The sequence below is a fragment of the Lepidochelys olivacea genome, assembly GCF_965140295.1.
Source record: "Lepidochelys olivacea isolate rLepOli2 genome assembly, chromosome: 5".
In the NCBI taxonomy this organism is placed as follows: domain Eukaryota; kingdom Metazoa; phylum Chordata; order Testudines; family Cheloniidae; genus Lepidochelys; species Lepidochelys olivacea.
In genome coordinates, this window is record NC_140415.1 from 31,324,633 (window position 1) to 31,343,746 (window position 19,114).

The 19,114-nt window shown below is 40.5% G+C and overlaps 1 long non-coding RNA gene across 1 annotated transcript in view; it reads left to right on the forward strand.

The window, feature by feature from the left end:
* The window catches only part of LOC311520635, a 31,168-nt gene extending 14,318 nt beyond the window's left edge, over positions 1–16,850 (forward strand). The window contains exon 4 of the long non-coding RNA XR_014711648.1: positions 16,140–16,850. This is a non-coding gene — a long non-coding RNA (uncharacterized lncRNA). The remainder of the gene's footprint in view (positions 1–16,139) is intronic.
* Positions 16,851–19,114: the final 2,264 nt, after the last annotated feature.

The following is a 19,114-nucleotide window of genomic DNA, read 5'->3' on the forward strand; positions in this document are numbered from 1 at the left end:
TTGAAGCTATTTAACTAAAAAAGTAATGACTAAGGCCCTACTTAATTTGTGATATTGCGGAAATTGTAAATCCCACAATATTAGGCTTCCATTGCAATTTTGTCAGCTGGCTGGCTGACAGCAGGAGTCCTGCCATATACCGTCAGCCTTGCGTGGCTGATGGGTGGGGTCCCACTATCAGCCCTGTGCATGACAGGGCTCCTGCTGTGAGCCCTGTGCATCAATAATTGTAATAAAATTGTAATATATTTTTAAAACCCTTGCAGGTTTGTTTTCGAGTTATTTGGAGTGTATATACAACCCAGGTGGCCCGTCCAACCATTTTACCATGTCCAGTGAGCAGTCATGAGTTGTTATAATCATTACGAGATTCCCAAGAAAAATAGGGAGGGTATATAGCTTAGATAAAAAATAGATTTGGAGAAAGAAAGTTTTACACATGAGGGACAGAACCGCATGGAATAGCAGTTCTACTGTTTTTCCAAATACTCTCAAAGATGTTGAGAATGTCTAGTGAGTATAATAAAGGCCTTCTACTAAAAAGTTTTGCCGTTCTTTTTTGCTGGTAGTCCGGCATACCAAGGGCTGATAGGACTTTCTCACTAATCTTTGGCCATTTCTCCCTAGCACCTATGGGAGAAACCATAATATTCTATTTCTTTGGCTCCAGTTAGTTTTGTTTTTTATCTGGCTTGTTAGATCTTCATAATGTCTCACCTTCTCTTCTACAGTGTCTTCAAAGACCTTCTCCTTGTATTCTAACCAGACTGTGATGTCCACCACCAGGGCTTTCTCTTCTTTAACGAAGATGAGGTCAGGCTTTCTTAGTTCCTCTTCGGCGGTATGCAGGTGTGATTCTTTGTAGATCACCCATTCCAATTTTCAGGCTTCCCGCTTCAACATACCGCATAGTTTGTTGTGTCTTCTTATGCAGGCTTCCTGAACTGCCGGACATTGCCCTAAAATGTGGGATAAAGATTCATAAGAAGCAGGACAATGTCTGCAATTCATGATCGTATTTGTCCGGCCACGTCCTAAATGCTCTCTGGTGGGGTATAGGTTTGGTCTAAGTTTAAGAGCCAAAAGAAATTGACGTTCTGAAAACCCACGATGGAAGTTCATCCAATCACTACTTATTGGATCGCTGTCAAAATGTTCCATTCCACTGCCTTGGCAAGGCAGATTTTTCTAATGGGCTAGTTCTGTTTCTCTCCAATTACATGGGATCGGATATATCTTCTTAGGAGCTGGTTTCTCCCATTCGCTGAGAAGTTCTGAGAAGATCTGCCGGGGTAGTCTATAATCAATAGACACTAGATCTGTTATTCTAGGAATTTCATCCTCCTTCCCACCAGCAGTCACCCATAGGTTTTGGAATTCTTCTTCAATGTTGTTTGCCAATGCAATATTCCTAATAGTTTCGTCTTCCGAGTTTGCAATTCTATGCAACCGCCATGCTTGAACTGAAGGGATGAGGCTAGCAAGTTTCGTCACTCTGAGCCCCCCATCCCTGGTTCTAGCATAAATTAAACTAGAATTACAGGTATCAGGTGGAAGATGAAGCCACTGTTTCACGGTGTTTCTGATGTTATCATCTAATGAAGATAACAAGGTCTTTCTGGTCTCTGTGTGATCAGCCAGGCAGATGATTCTAGGTGTTGTATATACATTTAACATCATTAGCTTCTGTGAAGGTTTTAGTGGAGCTTTTTTGAGTCTTTCAAGCCATGTGTCAAGTTTTTCAAAGAACAAATGTTTAGAGAACCCAATCCATGGGTCGACTTTGCGTCCCAGATATTTTTCAGATTCGCCAGGTACGATCATATTCAAATCATCTTTGTTTATCTTCCAGGCATCACAATTATTGATGGTATATGAATCGTGAGTAGGGCTGAGAAAGAATCCATAGCACTTTTTGGATTGTACTTTCAAGCCAGTTAGCCTCCAAAAGGTTTCCAATATTTCAATGTTTATATTCACGTCCTCCTAGCTATCACTGAGCATGACCAAATCATCTGCAAAGGCAAGTGATGTTATCTTATTTATCCCATAGGAGAATCCCGTACCAGCCTTCTCTAGTGTTGTAATTAGAGGATCAAGTGCCAAGTTAAATAGCAGTGGAGACATGGGATCTCCTTGTTTGACGCCAACTTTTATTTCAATGGGAGAAGTGAACTCCTTTCCAACTTGTATACGGGTGTGGACATTCTTGTAGGAGTCACTAATTATATCCACAATATGCTGATCCAAGCCCCTTTCCCTTAGTACCCACATAATGTGATCATGGGATACTGAATCGACTGCCTTGGCAATATCAACGAATATGACTCCTAACGACTTTTTGCTCTTTTTGGCTTGATTTAATATTATATGGAGAATTTTAAGGTTCTCTGAACAGCCAGATGTAGCAGTAAATCCTCTTTGATGAGCATTTATTGGGCATGCTTTAGTGAGTCGGTTCACTATTATTCTCGAAAAGAGCCGTAGCACAGTGGAACCGATGGTTAGAGGCCTCCAATTCCCTAGATCTTTCAGGGCCTCAGGGTCCGATATTTTGGGATTAAAAGGGAACGGCATTCTTTTATACCATTGGGAATTATGCCTGTGATCAGCCATGTCTTGAATAATTTCTCAAGAGCATTACCTTCCGGGTCAACTAGGAGTAGGTTCCTCAGACTGACCTTGTCAGGTCCTGGAGCCAAGTTCTTATTCATCTCCTTTATGTTTTTCATTATCTCTTTAGCCGAGAGTAAGCTTTCAAAGAGCTGCGTTATCGGCAGTCGCATGAGATTTAAATTGGCCCAATCCTTCGAAGGGAGTTTGGGTCTCCCATTTGTTCTTATATGTTTCAAGGATTTCTGCAAGAGGGACTTGGCACTGCAAACAATCGGTGCCATCGATGATAATGGAAACGAGCTTGCATCTGTCGATCTTAAATAGATGCTGGTATCTCTTATAGATACCTTTGTGAGCCACTCTTTTCTCCATCCACTTTTTTTTCTTTCCACTCTTTGAGCTTTTATTTATGGCCATTTTACTCAACCTCTTCTTCAGTTCAGGTGCTTTCATCGGGAAGGTGGAGAGGATATCAATAGAGGTGGACTCAACAAGACAGCTTATGTTACAATTTCCAGCCATCCATGTATTTATGACTTCCATGTCAAATTATATCTGACCCTGGTTGACTAGATTTTAATTTACTTTATGTAGGTATATGTCCTTCAGCCCAATAATGGTATCAGGACTATCAGTCTTTACTTCCAGGTGGCATGCCTTTGCTACAATTTCTGGGTCAGCCGTTATCAATTTGGCGTTCTTATTAAGACCTAGTAGTCACCGCTTATCTGTTTAGCAGTTTTTGTTTTGATTTGTTCTGCAATCAGAACATTTATGGTCCTTTTGCCCCCAAATGTACTATTAAAGTCAGTGAGGAGCTGTTCTTCTTCAATGGTCCAACAACTTTTATGTTTGCCCTGTTGCCATTTTGCTTTGGGCTGACTGGCTTCGATACGCTCTTGATTCCATACCACTGGATGGGCTATTCTCTTATGTTGCGAGAGCCCACTTTTGGTTTTAAATTGCTTGTTACGTATTTCGCAAGCCCAGTCACCCACTGATTCCTCAGTTATTTTCCCTTTGCATTTAGGAATATGACAAAGAATACTATGTACTTTTGGGTCAGTTTTATTACATAGGGAACACTGGAACTCCACATCTCTTCCACCGTGATTTCACTTGAGGTGTACGCTCACAGCACTTGGCTTGCCGACGTGATCACCACAAAAGGGGCACGCTGGGTCATCATTAGGCAGCTGCATTAAAGTTTTTTCTTGTGCTCCATTTACAGTTGTTCCCACTGCCTCTTCAGTAGTGGGCTCTTCAACAATGGGAGTTATGTTGCCTTCGTTTGTCCCTGCCTTTGAACCTTCCACGTCCAATTCCTCTTCATCAAAGATATTTATGAGAAGGTCGGGATTTGGTAAACAAATGGATTTAACAGTCTCTTTATATACACTGTTTATGAATGCTAATGTAGGGATTGAACTAATGTTTGGTTATAAAAAAAAAAACAAAAAAAACCCAGCAGGCATAACATAATACTTCAGTGTTTATATTGTTCCAGCAAATTTTTCTTAAACAAATAGACATTCTCTGGCTTTTCCAAATTACCACAGTTAATAAAGGTCCATGATTACTTTTCGGCGATTTTCCATGTCTTGTCTGCAACTCAGCCACAATTATTTGACAATCACCCTGCGATTCAAGTAGGGCCGTACTCATGACTGAAATACAACCACTCAAATATATACAACCTTCTTATCATTATTCAATACTTATATTTTGATATTGTGCAGAGGCTCTGATCAGTCCCCTGTTGTGCGATGTGCTGTACGGACACAGAGCTACTCATGGTCCCTGCTTCAAAGAGAGCCGATAGTTTAACTATGACCTTTCCTTAAGACGTTTTTGTTCTTACAGAAGGTATGTTCCAGTTGCGAGTTAGTTATGTCTTGTTAAATGTAAGTTAAAATAAAATCTCAGAAATTCAATTTAGTCATGATTTATGTTTATTAGCAAATTGTTTAGGTTTCTATTAAGATCAAAATACATAAGCAAAGGATAATGAGATGGTATCCTCTTTCTAAGATTGTTTAAAATGTATACAACATGTTAAAGATTTAGGAAACTCTCTGAAGTGAAGTCATCCATCCTGCTAGCCTTAGAGACATAATTTTTCTTTATAGTATATAGCTAACAACTGGCCACACAGATCCACATTACTGAAGTTTTTATCCACATTGCAAGTCACTGATGGTAATTAGCTCAAAATGCAAAATTCCCTAAATTTGACATTTGATGTAGCCTTCATCCAATTGCCAAAGAAGGAATTTGCATACTAAAAATAACTTACGTTGCGTCTTGCATGTTAAAAATGGACACAAATGTCATCCCTGGGTATTCACTAAATATTAGAAAACCACTGGAGGCATTTTTCCAACCTCCAGTATGCAACTCAGGGATGCATAGCCTTTAAAGCCAGCAGAGTCTGCCAATACAAGAAGTATTTCTGACCATAACAAACACTTGAGACCTATGCATACAATGCAGGCTAATTCTGACCATTTTCCAGAAAACTGGAGAAGCAGATTGCACCCAAACAGGCAGGCCACAGGAGAAAAGAAAAAGAGAAATCTCAGTTTCCTTTTCCCTACCTGCTCTTGTGAGGCTGCCCAGCATGGTTACATTTTACCTCTATTATTTTCATGATAAAGAGTTAATCCTACCAACCCTAACTCTCCTGAGTTGTTCTACTCACACAACAACTCACCCTGATAAGGGTTTGTAAGACTGGGCCCTTTATGTTTTATCATCTGAATATTCAAAGATAATAGGACTGTGACAGGGTGTGTTCCCTGCATTGACTCTGAAAGGGTTAATGTGGGCCCCCGAGAGGCCAATTAGGCTACCTTGCTGCACCTGGAGTGACAAGCAGGCTTAACTGAGGATGAAGCTCAGCTGGGCAGGAGCTGGGTGGTTAGTTTAAAGAGAGGAAGCACAGCTTAGAAAGGGACTGTATGGTGAAACTCTTCAGTTGTTCTCTGCAATAAGAGACTAGAGAGAACAGAGTGGGAGGGTCAAGAAAGAAGGCCGGGGCAGAGTGTAAGTCCTGGGAGTCTCACCTAAGCAGAGGAAGCTGGCAGGAGTGGCATGGACCAGGTTCTGGTGACAAGCCCTGACAAAAGGGCAGAACCTGGACTTCCAAGGAGAGAGCCTTGAGAGGCATTTAACTGAGAGAGGTGTAAGGTTAAACCAAAGAAAGATGGAAGTGAGTTTTTGTTTATACTTTTTATGTTGGGGGTTTTGTTAGGGGATTCCAGGGGTGGGCTCTGAGAGTCCCGGCACTGTAAGAAGGCTTAATTTAGAGAGGTAATGGGAAAGAAGGCCTGAGAGAGGCTCAATAGGAAGGCTCAATATTCAGGGAGGGAGCAGCAAATAGCTCTGTGGACCAGACCTTGGCTGCTGGTTATAGGGTCCCTTGGCTGAAAACTGGTGTAGTGAGAAGGTCCAGATTTTCCATACTAGCCACCAGAAAAGGTGGGGGAAGCCTCTGAGAAGGAGACCCTGAGAGATGAGTATAAGGACCACAGGGGCCCAGATTTGGGGCTGGAGATCTGATACAAAGTCTTGGACATTGGTTTGTTGGCTACCCTTGAAGGGGTGGATTTAAACTGTGGCCTGATTGGAGGGCTGAGGACCAGAGTGGCTGTTGGCAGGGGCTAATATTTAGGAAGAGAGATGCTATGCCACATCCAGATATGAGGAGGTGCTTCAGTGATGAGTCCACTCCTTCACAAGGACTTTGAACTATGAATATCAAACAGCAGCCATTTCATTCACTCGTAGTACTCACAGCCCGTGCTATTTCTCCTCACTAATCTACTGTACAAATAGACCTGTACTCTGCATTCAATCCATTGATATCAATGAAAGTTATAAATACTGAGCTAACTGTTCCCATCTCCTTCCATGACCAGACAAAAGCCTGAACCCACACACCCTAACTGGGGAGGCATAGAAGGGAGAGCACTATCTTTGTGGCTCATCGCCCATGGAAGCTATGGGTTCTGGTACTGCAGGCTCTCAGGACATGGGATGAAAATGGGAGAGCTGAGATGGTGAACTGGATGCTGTGGATTCTCTCCTGCAACTCAGTGCAAAACCTTGCAAGCCTGAAAGGCAGTAACATAAATGGCTTCATATTGTGGAACTGCTACTTAATAGATTCCAGAGGATCTGGCAACCAGGGAAACCAGTGACAGTATGTCTCCTGCGTGGCTTCCCAAGACAGAGCAGGAAGGTCAGCCACACAGTGGAAAAACCTCTGAGGGACTTTTGTGACTTCCGATGCAGGGAACTGAAATGTGCTCTCACCTTCCTTCTGCAGCTGAGCTAGTGTGGAGGTTGCCTAACCTGCTACTGGCAAATAGGCCAGTGGCAAATTTTTACTTCACTGTCTTGTCATCAGAACATTCAGAATAAAGCTAAGACAAACAAGAAAAGAGATGGTATTTGATGTAAAAACAATGCCTGATCCAGGAATTAGGAGGGATTTTAAAATCCAGCTCTGAGTTCAAGAGGGGGGTCACACCTCTCCCCTGCAAAGCCCTGCACCCTGGCCAGGCCAGAAGCTGGAGCCGGGCTGTGGTAAGAGCCACTCAAGGTGCCTGGGCTGCTGTGGGGAGCCCCAGACTCTCCACGTGCCCTGGATGGTGCATCCCAGGGGGTGGGGACACAGAGTGGGGGCTCTTCTTGGGGCCCCTTGGCTTCCTGCTCAGGACAGGTGGAGGGTCTGGGGCTCCCCACAGCAGCCCAGGCTCCCTGGGTGGCTCTTCATAGAATCATAGAATCATAGAATATCAGGGTTGGAAGGGACCCCAGAAGGTCATGTAGTCCAACCCCCTGCTCGAAGCAGGACCAATTCCCAGTTAATTCTTATCACTGTCTGGTTCTGGCTTCCAGCCTGGCCACAAAGCAAGGCTACTTCTCCCCCACCACCAACTTCCATTAAGGTTCCGGTGCTCCTGTTACCATTGGCATAAACAGAGAGTGGGGAAGATCACTACTGGTTACATGATATTTTATAAGTGCTCATGCAGGAAGAGGCAGGAAGGAAGCGCCAAAGGGGAGTGAGGGGACTAGGGCTGGGTGAGCCCAGTTATGCAGAAGCCTTAAGCCTCGGGTCCTGGGGAGAGGGCCAAAAAGTGTTGTTGGTGCTGTAAATAGACTGCTGCATGGGAATTGTTGTGGAAATGGTGGAGGGACCTTAAAATAAAAGGATACGGTAAAGGCACAACCACTTGAGTCTGTGCAGTTCCCGCAGGGAGAAGGCGGGAGAAGAGCCATGCTCCATGACAAGCTGTTAGAATATTTTGTTTCAGATGATAAGATCCCTCATGAGTTTGGTCTACCACCATCATCTTTCCATTCAAATTCAGTTATTGTCAACTCAGTGACTTCCTTTAGGCTGGCTAATTGAGACAGACTTTTGTATCTGGGTTGTTTCAATAACTAACTTTATAATAACTATAAACTTCATAATATAGTTTTGGGAAAAATAACTGCCCAGAGAATTGGAAGAAAGGTGTGATCTGTAAATTAGCAAAGAGGCAACCAGCTGGTGTGTGATAACTGGCAAGGAATAAAATTACTTTCAGTACCTGGAAAAGTGCCCTGCAGTAAACTGTTGAACAGAATCAAACTGGTCATAGATGGAAAAACTGTGTAATGAGCAAGCAGGCTCCAAACCAAAAGGATCATGTGTATGCCAAATCTTTTCATTCTGAGATGGATGATTGAGAAAGGGCTCACCTACCAGAAAGATTAGTCTTGAACTTCATAGGTTTCACCTACACATTCAACTGCATTAATAGTTTCTATGGAAGATCTTGCATCAATTTGGGCTTCCTAGAAAGATAGTGTCACTGGTGAAATTGCTGTCAGAAGGCTCAAAATGCTTTGTAAGGACAGAATGGAGAGACTGGTTTGATATCATCACTGGAGTGTGGCAGGGTTGTATCTTACCACTCTATCTTTTCCGCATTATGACAGATTTTATTATTCAAAGAGCAAAATCAAAGTAAAATTCAGGAGTTGTGCAATAAAGGAAAACTTAAAGATCTTGACTTTGCAGATGACATTGTTCTGTTGGACACAGATGACAGTGCCATTAAAAAGACCGGTTTCAAAGTAGCAGCCGTGTTAGTCTGTATCCGCAAAAAGAAAAGGAGGACTTGTGGCACCTTAGAGACTAACAAATTTATTTGAGCATAAGCTTTCGTGAGCTACAGCTCACTTCATCGGATGCATGCAGTGGAAAATACAGTGGGGAGATTTATATACACAGAGAACATGAAACAATGGGTGTTACCATACACACTGTAATGAGAGTGATCAGGTAAGGTGAGCTATTACCAGCAGGAGAGAGAGAGAGAAACCCTTTGTAGTGATAATCAAGGTGGGCCATTTCCAGCAGTTGACAAGAAGGTGTGAGGAACAGTGGGGGGGAATAAACATGGGGAAATAGTTTTATTTTGTGTAATGACACACCCACTCCCAGTCTTTATTAAAGCCTAAATTAATGGTGCCCAGTTTGCAGATTAAATCCAGTTCTGCTGTTTCTCGTTGGAGTCTGTTTTTGAAGTATTTTTTTTGAAGAATTGCTACTTTTAGGTCTGTAATCGAATGACCAGAGAGATTGAGGTGTTCTCCAACTGGTTTTTGAATGTTATAATTCTTGACGTCTATTTTGTGTCCATTTATTCTTTTACGTAGGGACTGTCCGGTTTGGCCAATGTACATGACAGAGGGGCATTGCTGGCACATGATGGCATATATCACATTGGTAGATGTGCAGGTGAACGAGCCTCTGATAGTGTGGCTGATGTGATTAGGCCCTATGATGGTGTCCCCTGAATAAATATGTGGACACAGTTGGCAACGGGCTTTGTTGCAAGGATAGGTTCCTTGGTTAGTGTTTTTGTTGTGTGGTGTGTCGTTGCTGGTCAGTATTTGCTTCAGGTTGGGGGGCTGTCTGTAAGCAAGGACTGGCCTGACTCCCAAGATCTGTGAGAGTGATGGATTGTCCTTCAGGATAGATTGGAGAGGTTTTAGTTGGGGGCTGAAGGTGATGACAAGACCATTATCAATATCAATCATGAGACTGCTGAAGTAGGATTAAGAATCAGCCAAAAGGAAGGCAATAAGGTTTAACTCAATTCAGTAAATTTAATTCAAGATATTGGAGAAAATTGTCTCTGTCACAGCTGGGTCCGTAGCTCTTTTCATCAGTAGATCATAATGTACTTCACAACAGAGATGTATCATCTTCCCGATTTTACAGAGCTGAAGTGACTTGCCCATGCTAACCCTGCCAGCCAGTGGCAGAGCTGGGAACATAAACTAAGTCTGAGTCCCAGTCCAGTGCTCTATTCACAAGACAAAACTGGTTCAACTCTCCATTTCTTGCTGATATTCATTTGTAGAATATTGCTGGCACCTCCCACGGTGATGTTCACGTACATCACACTATAAAACAATTTTTAAAATATTACCTGTTTTGCTATATTATGCGACTAAAGATCAAAAACAATTCCAAATTTTAATATATTTCTCAGTTATCTTGTGCTGAGAAGTACTTGTCTTTTGAAATGTCAGATGGCTAGTGTGAAGAAAGTGGGTGTGGTTTTCCTGTTCAATGCATATTCAAAGCTTCTTGAATGCAGAAGCAAAATTATATCAATTGTGCACGAAAATAGCTTGTTTCCTCTTAATCCTTTCATAGAATTTAACACCAGAGGAACCATTATGATGATCTAGGCAAGGGGTTCTCAAACTTCATTGCACTGCAACCCCCTTCTGACAACAAAAATTACTACACGACCCCAGGAGGGAGGACTGAAGCCTGAGCGTGGCTGAACCCTGGCGCCCCAGGCAGGGGGCCAAAGCCCCATGGCTTCAGCCCTGGGTGGGGGGAAGGGAAGGGGAATTGAGCTTGGGCTTTGGCCCCAGGCCCCAGTAAGTCTAATGCCAGCCCTGGTGATCACATTAAAATGGGGTCACGACTCACTTTGAGGTCACAACCCACAGTTGAGAACTGCTGATCTAGGCTGAACTTCCTCAGTAACACAGGCCATAGAATTTCACTTAGTGATTGCTACATCTAGCCCAATAATTTGTGGTTGAAAAAGCTTTCAGAATTCCCCCAAAACAGACTTCAAGCAGAGATGCCAGGGATGCTAACAAGATCAGAGGAAGACATTCATTGATTTATGAACCTCAAAATGTCCCAAACCCATACAACATCCTTGCTGTAATAATTCAAAACTGAAATAATGTAAAGATGTTTCAGTTACAGTATGTTAAAAGTGAAGCTGTTGGATTACAGTTAATATACTTAGCTATTTTCATTTTTTATCCAAAAATATGTTTTATTTGCTAATCTCATTAGATTTTTTGGGGTGGAGGAGACTTAAAACTCTTCCAACTAAAGAAAAAAAAACCTATACATTGTCTTAGTACTTGTTCTTAAAACAGATGAATTCAGAATGAAGAGTTATCTTTCCTTTCCTGTTCAATTTGTCTCACAGCAAATTAACTCTAAGCTATGAAGAAAAGGAAACGAGTTTCCATGTTTTCATGCTAAAAAGTATTTCTCCCTTTGGCTAAACTGGCAGAACTGATTAATATTTGAAAAAAACCCATAATTTATTAAACAAAGTTGTATAACCAAAGGCTGAAATTTCTAGAGGAGTCTGGATTAGTCAGCATATTCCTCTCTCCATTTGGAATGGAAGAAGGAAACTGTAAAGTAAATCTGGTGTTGTGGTGCCAAATTTATTCATCTGCTATTTCCTTTAGAAAAAAAAGTGAACTTCTAATGTTTGATTTTTTTTTTTCATAGAGATGCCTAAAAAAACATGTAGGTTTCACCAAATTTTTAGAACCTTGTTCAAAAGTTTGAGGTGTTTGAACACTTTTGGAAAGCCCTATTTTTTTCTGCTTCAAAGAAAGATAAAAAAATGCCTATGCCACTCCAAAGGGCCAAGACAAAACCCAACATCCAGATTACCTTGGTTTGAATTTAATGGCATAAAATAAACAAAGACCAGGCTTAGAAACAGACAGCCTTGCTACATAAGAAAGTTAGTAGTTCAACATCCTTTTGGTATGTTGACTGTCTGATCCCAACATATCTTGAGTTGCTGCTGCCATCTTAGGTTCCAATCCTGCAACAACATGTACACAAGATTAGGTTTATAGCCTGCAAATAGTCCCACTGAAGTCAAGGGGGATACTCCCTGGGCTTGATCCAAAGCCCATTGAAGTCAAGGAAAAGACTCCCATTAACTCCGGTGGTCTTTGGATCAGGCTCACAGGATGTAAACTTAAGCACACACACAAGTCTTTGCAGGACTGGTGCCTTAGACTTCATTATCCCGGTATGTGGTATTCTTGGAATGATGTAATTCCATGAGCCAACCTAATTTACATCTTTCTGCACAGATCTCAAGATGTCCACAGAGGCCCATGCAACAGTAAAGCTGCCCCAGGACTACTGTTGGCTGGGGCTCCCCTCTACTGCTGTAGAACAGCATCCACAGAGAGGAGATTGCTGGGAAATGTGCAAGATTAGCATCCTCCTTTGTTTGCAGAAGTAGAGGAAAGAATCTAGTCCTAATTTTAAATTTTTATTTGTAAGAAAATAACTCATAGTTTTGTAAATAACTGACTGCATTTCAAAGTGCAATTACCATGAATACCTACAATTTAGACAATAGAGACAAACATTTTAGTGGGAATATTTATAAATATTTTATTACTCTACACTAATATTGGGGAAGTGCCTACATCCAGCTTTAAGCCCTGGTGTGCGAGACATCATACAAACATATTTAAATGTCAGTTTGTACCCTGAAAAGCATGACAATACAGGTGGGTGAGGCTAACACTATTCCTCCTCCAATCACCCCCATGGCTTTTGGAATGTATTTGAAACTAAAATGTTAAGGCCAGATTCATCCCTGCACCACCATCGGGGACAAATCTGCCTTAGTGTGTGTCCTGTTACAATGGCTCTTATGGGTCAATGCAGAGGTGCAAAATCACCAGTGTGTAAGGACACCCTAGCCATGGTATCTCGGCCAAAATTTCATCTCCTTTATGATGTTCTGTGTCCCCACTGGCTGCCATCCTCTGCCTCAGAGACAAACATCTTCCAGTGATACTAAAATACACCTGTGTACCTGAAATACCACCCCTCTCTCTGTGCCATACCCCCACAGTTGGGATCAGAAGAGATATGCAAGCCTGGTCTCACTATAAGAGAAGGAAGTGGCTAGCGTTCTCCATGAAAGCCCCTTGCCTGTGGAACTCATATTTCTTCTGGCCTGAAATAGCTTGAATTTGAAAGATAAAGTGGGTGAGGTAATATCTTTTACTGGATCAACTTCAAGCGCTAAGGCATGTCTCTCTCACCAAGAGAAGTTGGTTCTACTACTTCACTGCCCTTGTCTCTCTCATATCCTGGAACCAGCAGGGCTCCAACAACACTGAATGTGATAGGCCATCAGACCTGCCATGACAGCCATCTATTTGAGAGGGCTTCTGTGGAAGGGTATATCTGGCTGCTATACTTCCTAGTTTGTGTCTTAACTTTTCATGTTTCATTCTGCCCCAGGGATTGCAAATGTAATTACTGTCTGAGCACCTGGAGCTGAGGTATAGGTTTTTAAAAGTACTGTATTTTAAATCTAAATAAAAAGTAAGACACTTTAAGATGCAAGCCATCATTAGCAAGCTTCTGATTCTCATAGTCATGTGTAGTAGCACCTTACTTCATGAGTAATTAAAATTAAAAGGGCTATTCATAGAGTAGGGTGCTTTTCATGAATAAGGGTATCCAAATCTGACCATATTTAGGTATAAAGTATTATTATATCTTGTCACAACACCATCAGCTTTTTATTTTTTGTCTATAATATAAGATGCACTAGTTTAATTAAAACTGTTTTTTAAATTGGTTTAGTTAAATTAGTGCAAACCCCTTAAATCAATTTAAACATGGCTTATATCAATTTATCTTAAATCAGTAAGGAATTGACAAACTAATTAACCTAAAACAGGTTTAAATTGATTTTAAGAATCCACACAGCAGTTTGCACCAGTTTGAACTAAATCAGTTCTAGAAAGACCTCTCGAGTTGAATCAGTGCAACTTGTTATATGGACGAGGATTCATTTAAGTGCCTGTCCCTTGAGAATCTAACGCTATAGTGAAGAGGCAGCCAGACTTCTATATGGTAGCAGGCTATCCCAAGAAGTCTTGCTTTTTTTAAAGAGACAGTTTTTTCAAAGAACGAACAAATCCATAGTATCAACACACAAAACAGTTAAAAAACAGCATATGCATGAAATATACTAAAACTTTCTGAATGGCTGAAAGCCCTTGTTGGTCTTTCAACAAGGACTTCTGAGCCTAGCAGAATAAACAACCCAGATTCTGTCCTAATTGCTCCTAGTCAGCAGAGCTGCCACACCTAGGTGTGTGGTTTCCCTTTATAAATTAAAAGGTCAGCCTGTCCCCTCCTCCCTTAAGGAAAACATCCTGTTCTTGTGCTTTCTCTGGCCTTAGGAAGCTAATCAGGTTCATGCCAGGGGGTTTGTTGTGCAAGGGAGTGCAGTTTGTATTTTTTATTTTTTACCCTTCCTTTTGGTAGGAAATTTTACCCTCCGCCTTCACTGTCTGTTGGAGCATCCCTGTTCTTTAAGCAAAAAAAGAGAAAACATATTCAACAAATGGGAGAACTCCCTAATCAGGCACAAGAACTACTGCAGGCAAGGCCTTAGCTGTATTATGAAACTCCTTAATTGGATTGATGGGACTCAGGTAAATGTAACAGCTGTGTTACTGCTGCAGAGGCACCCATGTTCATCTATAGGCTGGGTCTCTTTCACTGGGGATTGTCCTCCATCCCCACTGACTTGTCACAATCGAAGGAAAATGAAAGAGGAAAAAAGAAGAGCAACTGGAACAAAAAGAAAAGAAAAAAGTAAGCTACACATTTAACTTGGGATATAAGGTATACAAAACCTAAGCACCCTACAGTACTGGAAATGAAAAGACTCATGTCCACGCATCTCATTGGAGTGTCCCTTTCACGGACTGTGACATAAGCAATTATAAGAAAAAAGAAACTATCTAGAAAATACCCACTCCCACTATCTTCTTTAAGATTTTCCCGAAGAAGCATGTCAATAAGATCTCTTCATTTCTAGCACAAAAACAGGGACTCCATCACATTTAAAACGTGCAGAGAGCCACCAAAATTTTTCATTTGCGTGTATTAGGCCTTGTCTACACTAAAGGGAAAAGTCGATTTAAGATTCGCAATTTGAGTTACATAAATAGCGTAACTCAGATCGATGTAGCTTAGATCTACTTACCGCAGGGGCCACACTATGCGACATTGAAGGGAGATGCTCTCCCGTTGACTCCCCTTACTCTTCTTGATCAGGTGGACTACAAGAGTTGATGGGACAGTGATCAGTGGTCGATTTAGCGAGTCTTCACTAGACCCGCTAAATCAACTACCATGCATTGATCACCACAGCATCGATCCTCCGGTAAGTGTACACAAGCCCTAATTCTCTAAAGGTAGGAATAAATCCTCAGAATACAATACTATAAAAGTTCTCTTTTCAGCAGTGACCTTTTTGTATATTAGCACACAGCTCAAAATGAAAATACTGCGTACTTACAGTATTTTTGAAAAAAACTGGTACAGATACTAGGGGAGTAGCATTTTGCAGTGTGCGAAAGATGGTTTGAGAGAAACAGAAGAGCATTTGCCTGTTGCTATATCAACAAATGGCCCAAGCATTCACACTGGGCAATCAGAATTTTTAACAAAGTGCTCGTACGTTGTTAGCACAATGGGGTCCTGGTCCAGCGCTGGGACTCCTAGGCACTACCACAGTACAATCACAAAAAATAAAATAATAAAGTGAAGTTCATACTTGTCAAAGATTAACTTCTTTCCGGATAGTTTCCATATAATTGTTTGTTTCTCTCTCATGCTGCCAGCATGCTGACAATTTTGTCATGTCAACACCTGCTCACTGGGAATTAGGCCAATCCCAATAACTCATTTCATATTGGCCGCTACCCAGCTATCTGAAAACTTTAGGTAACTGACCTGGGCGAGATTCAAACCAGGATGAGCACTTTGCATTCTCCACAATCTGCAGTTGTTTACAGACTGTTTGCTGGGAGTATTTCATATTGGAACTAGGTCACTGCTCTCCCAAATTACCTGGGATTAATCTTATTCCTCGATTTTCTGACCTAAACATACACTATTTCTGCTTCTGCCCCAAGATAATAACTTTTATTGAGAAAATGAAAAATTCATTTGTTTATGCAAAATCTTTCACAGACAGTCATGTTAACAAATTTTGCTTCATGAGAGTGCATGCAAAAGTGAACGAAAAGTGGGGCAAACATTGTTGAAACAAAAATCTGTTTAGATGTCACCACGCTAATCAATACTTTTTTTTTTTTTTTTTTTTTTTTACTATTAGTCCATCTCCAGCAGTGACCTAGAAGTGAAAGATGCAGGATCTCATTACCACTTTCTTGAGCTTCCAACCCATCTCCACAACTCAAAACAGGTTTTGGCTGCATGACTATATAGTTATGTGCAAGAGACTCTCAAAGGGCTGTTTTTGGGAATTGCTATGTCATCTTCTCTCACTTCTATCTCTCTGCCTCTTTTCCATGTGACTCCTTATACTTGGAATACCTACCCCATCCTGGTTTGCCAAACTACCCTTTTCTGCATTCAGGTCTCCCCTAAGGACTCAGTTCTTCCATGACAGCAACAAGAACAGAGCCAACAATGATGATCATTAGTAAACATATCTCATGTGGCTTCCCAGTGCATCCTGCCTTTTCTGTGCCTGTCTTCTCAACTCTAAGATCTTCAAAGCAGGGACTGTCTTCATGTTCACGCTTTGTCTTATGTAACACAAAGCAATTTGCTGGTGCCTAACAAGCAATAATATTATGGGTGAAATTCTACTTGTTCATATATTCCTATAAATCTGGTGTCACTTTATGGTGCATATATGTATGCAAAGGATTTGGATCTTTGCCAAAATATGTGTAAAATGAACATAAACCCATTACATTTCTGAATGGGGCAGTAAAGCATGGGAATTTCAGTCATCAAGCATATAAAGCAGACGTTTATCATTACTGTACATGCAAAACTTCTAATTTTTTCTGTTAGTCTGGTGCATTATATTTTTATTCATGTCCTTTATTGTCAAAGTAAAGAAATTCCTTAAGGAGATAAACTCTTGCTGTCCCTTCCTCCCCATTTTTAACACAGCTTCATTCTGTTACTAATCTATTATGACACAACATGAAACTACTAAATGCAACCCTTTTCTTAATCTCAGCTCTCTTAAAGGATACATCAAAGTCCTGCCTGTGACACTTTTATTGTCCAGATGGTTTGTGACGTATACAGATGGTATATTTGGTAATGCACTGATTATCAAAACATGTGCTATTGTTCACTTGACTACAACTTGCTACATCGATTTGTTACATAGATTAATAGTTTTAATTAATACTAACCTACCAATTTTCTAGCTGCCTAGTGGTGGTGATAGGTTTTTTTTTGTTTGCTTGGGTTTTTTTTTGAGATGCTAGATGGCACTGCTAGTCAAGACTTTATTTTAAACAGCTGGATTTCATAAAGCTAATTCTACAAGTTACAAAAGGGCATGTAAGGTATTATTTAAACTTGACAGCTAATGCATTCTGAGAAAAATATATTCTGATGAGCTCATAATAATGTTTCCACTATAAGAGTTTCCACTACAAATTCAGGCCTATAAATGCTAGTGAACTGTGCTTCAGTTGTAAAACATTATTCCACATAAATTTCTTATGACAAGACCTATGATAGAGCATTTTGATCACGGTATTTTTAAATGCTGCATTTTTGTTTCAATTTAGGAAGCTGAGACAATGGTACAAAAATAGGACCAGTTTCTCATGGGAATCTTCAGTTTTGAAAACATGAACTATATTATTGAAGAACATAAATAAAGGAGTCCTGCAAAATATTTTCTTCTCCCTTATTAATCATAGGGACCTTTTATACAAAATTCATCTCCTCATCCTTTTTTATTTAATTTAATCCACAAAAACATTTCTTCTATGTAATTTATGACATAATCCTATTCTTTATTATTAGGTGTGGAATTAGGGTTTAGAAAAATAAACCTTACACCCAAAAGATGGGAAGAAACACCAAACCAAACCAAATCAAACCAAAAAACAACAACAACAAAAACCTTGCAGTAAAGGACTCTAGGAGTATGCAAAGCCCCTCCTGCCACATGAAGATTTGCGACTTCAAAAACTTTATACAATGTTATTGACTGTTCATTCTTTGTTTAGTTAGTATCAGATTCCCTTCTTTTGTTTATTGTTCAGTAAGCTCACAAAGAAACTGCAAATTCTCAGCCTTTTGTGCAGACAGTTGGATACCATGTCTAGGCGTTTGGAGCAACCAAACGGAACCTGCATCATTCCGACCATTGGCTGGGTCACTGGTGGGGGCTTAAAGACTCACCTGAGTAACTCGAGAAATCCCTTCAATCTCCCCTTTTGATTTAGCTTTCACAGGCCAGTACTTTTTATTTCTTCTCATCTGTCTGCTATCATGTTAACAAGCAAAGGAGAATCTCAGCAGTTCATTGGCATCATAATAAAATGGGATTTGGGTTTCAGTGTCCAAAGAATGGCTTGCTTTTAGGGCTTTGAGTCTCGTACAGTGATCAAAAAACCAACAGCTGACCACAAGAACGTCTTACCTATGTCGTTTAACTATGAGTGATAGAATGCATAAGGTATAATGAACTCTACGCAAAACAAAACAAAAAAATCTGTCTTGTTAATGTTATAGCATTAACAATGGGCATTCTTTTGTGTGCATTTATGCAGGTAATTATTTCCATCTAAATTAAGTTTGGGGATACACCTAATTCCTTACAATTCAATGAAGAATGGGCCAAATTCATTCCAGATGTAACTCCATTAAATTGATGGGATGAATTTGGCCTGTTTGTCTGCATTGGAAAACTCCTGCTTTCTATCGGAAATCCAATGCAAATGTAACCAAATATTATCCATGCTAAGTGATTCTCTCAGGTGAATATTGAACTAAACATTTCATTACTACTGAGACACGTGTCCTTGACAATATCAATTCGTGCACTAAACTAAACACAGTTTTGTACAAACAAAGGGAGAGTGTGTACATGGTAGCACAATATTGTTTATTGTGGACAGAACAATCAAGTACAATATAATGCAATATTGTGACACAGCTCTACAACTTAATATCTATTCTGAAATGCATGTAAAGTTTTCAACTTTCTAACAAGGCTGACTACAAACTAAATTAAATTGCATTTATGCTTTCAAACTACACTTTTCATATATATTTAAGTTAATTAAAATGTCCCTTTTGTCTAAG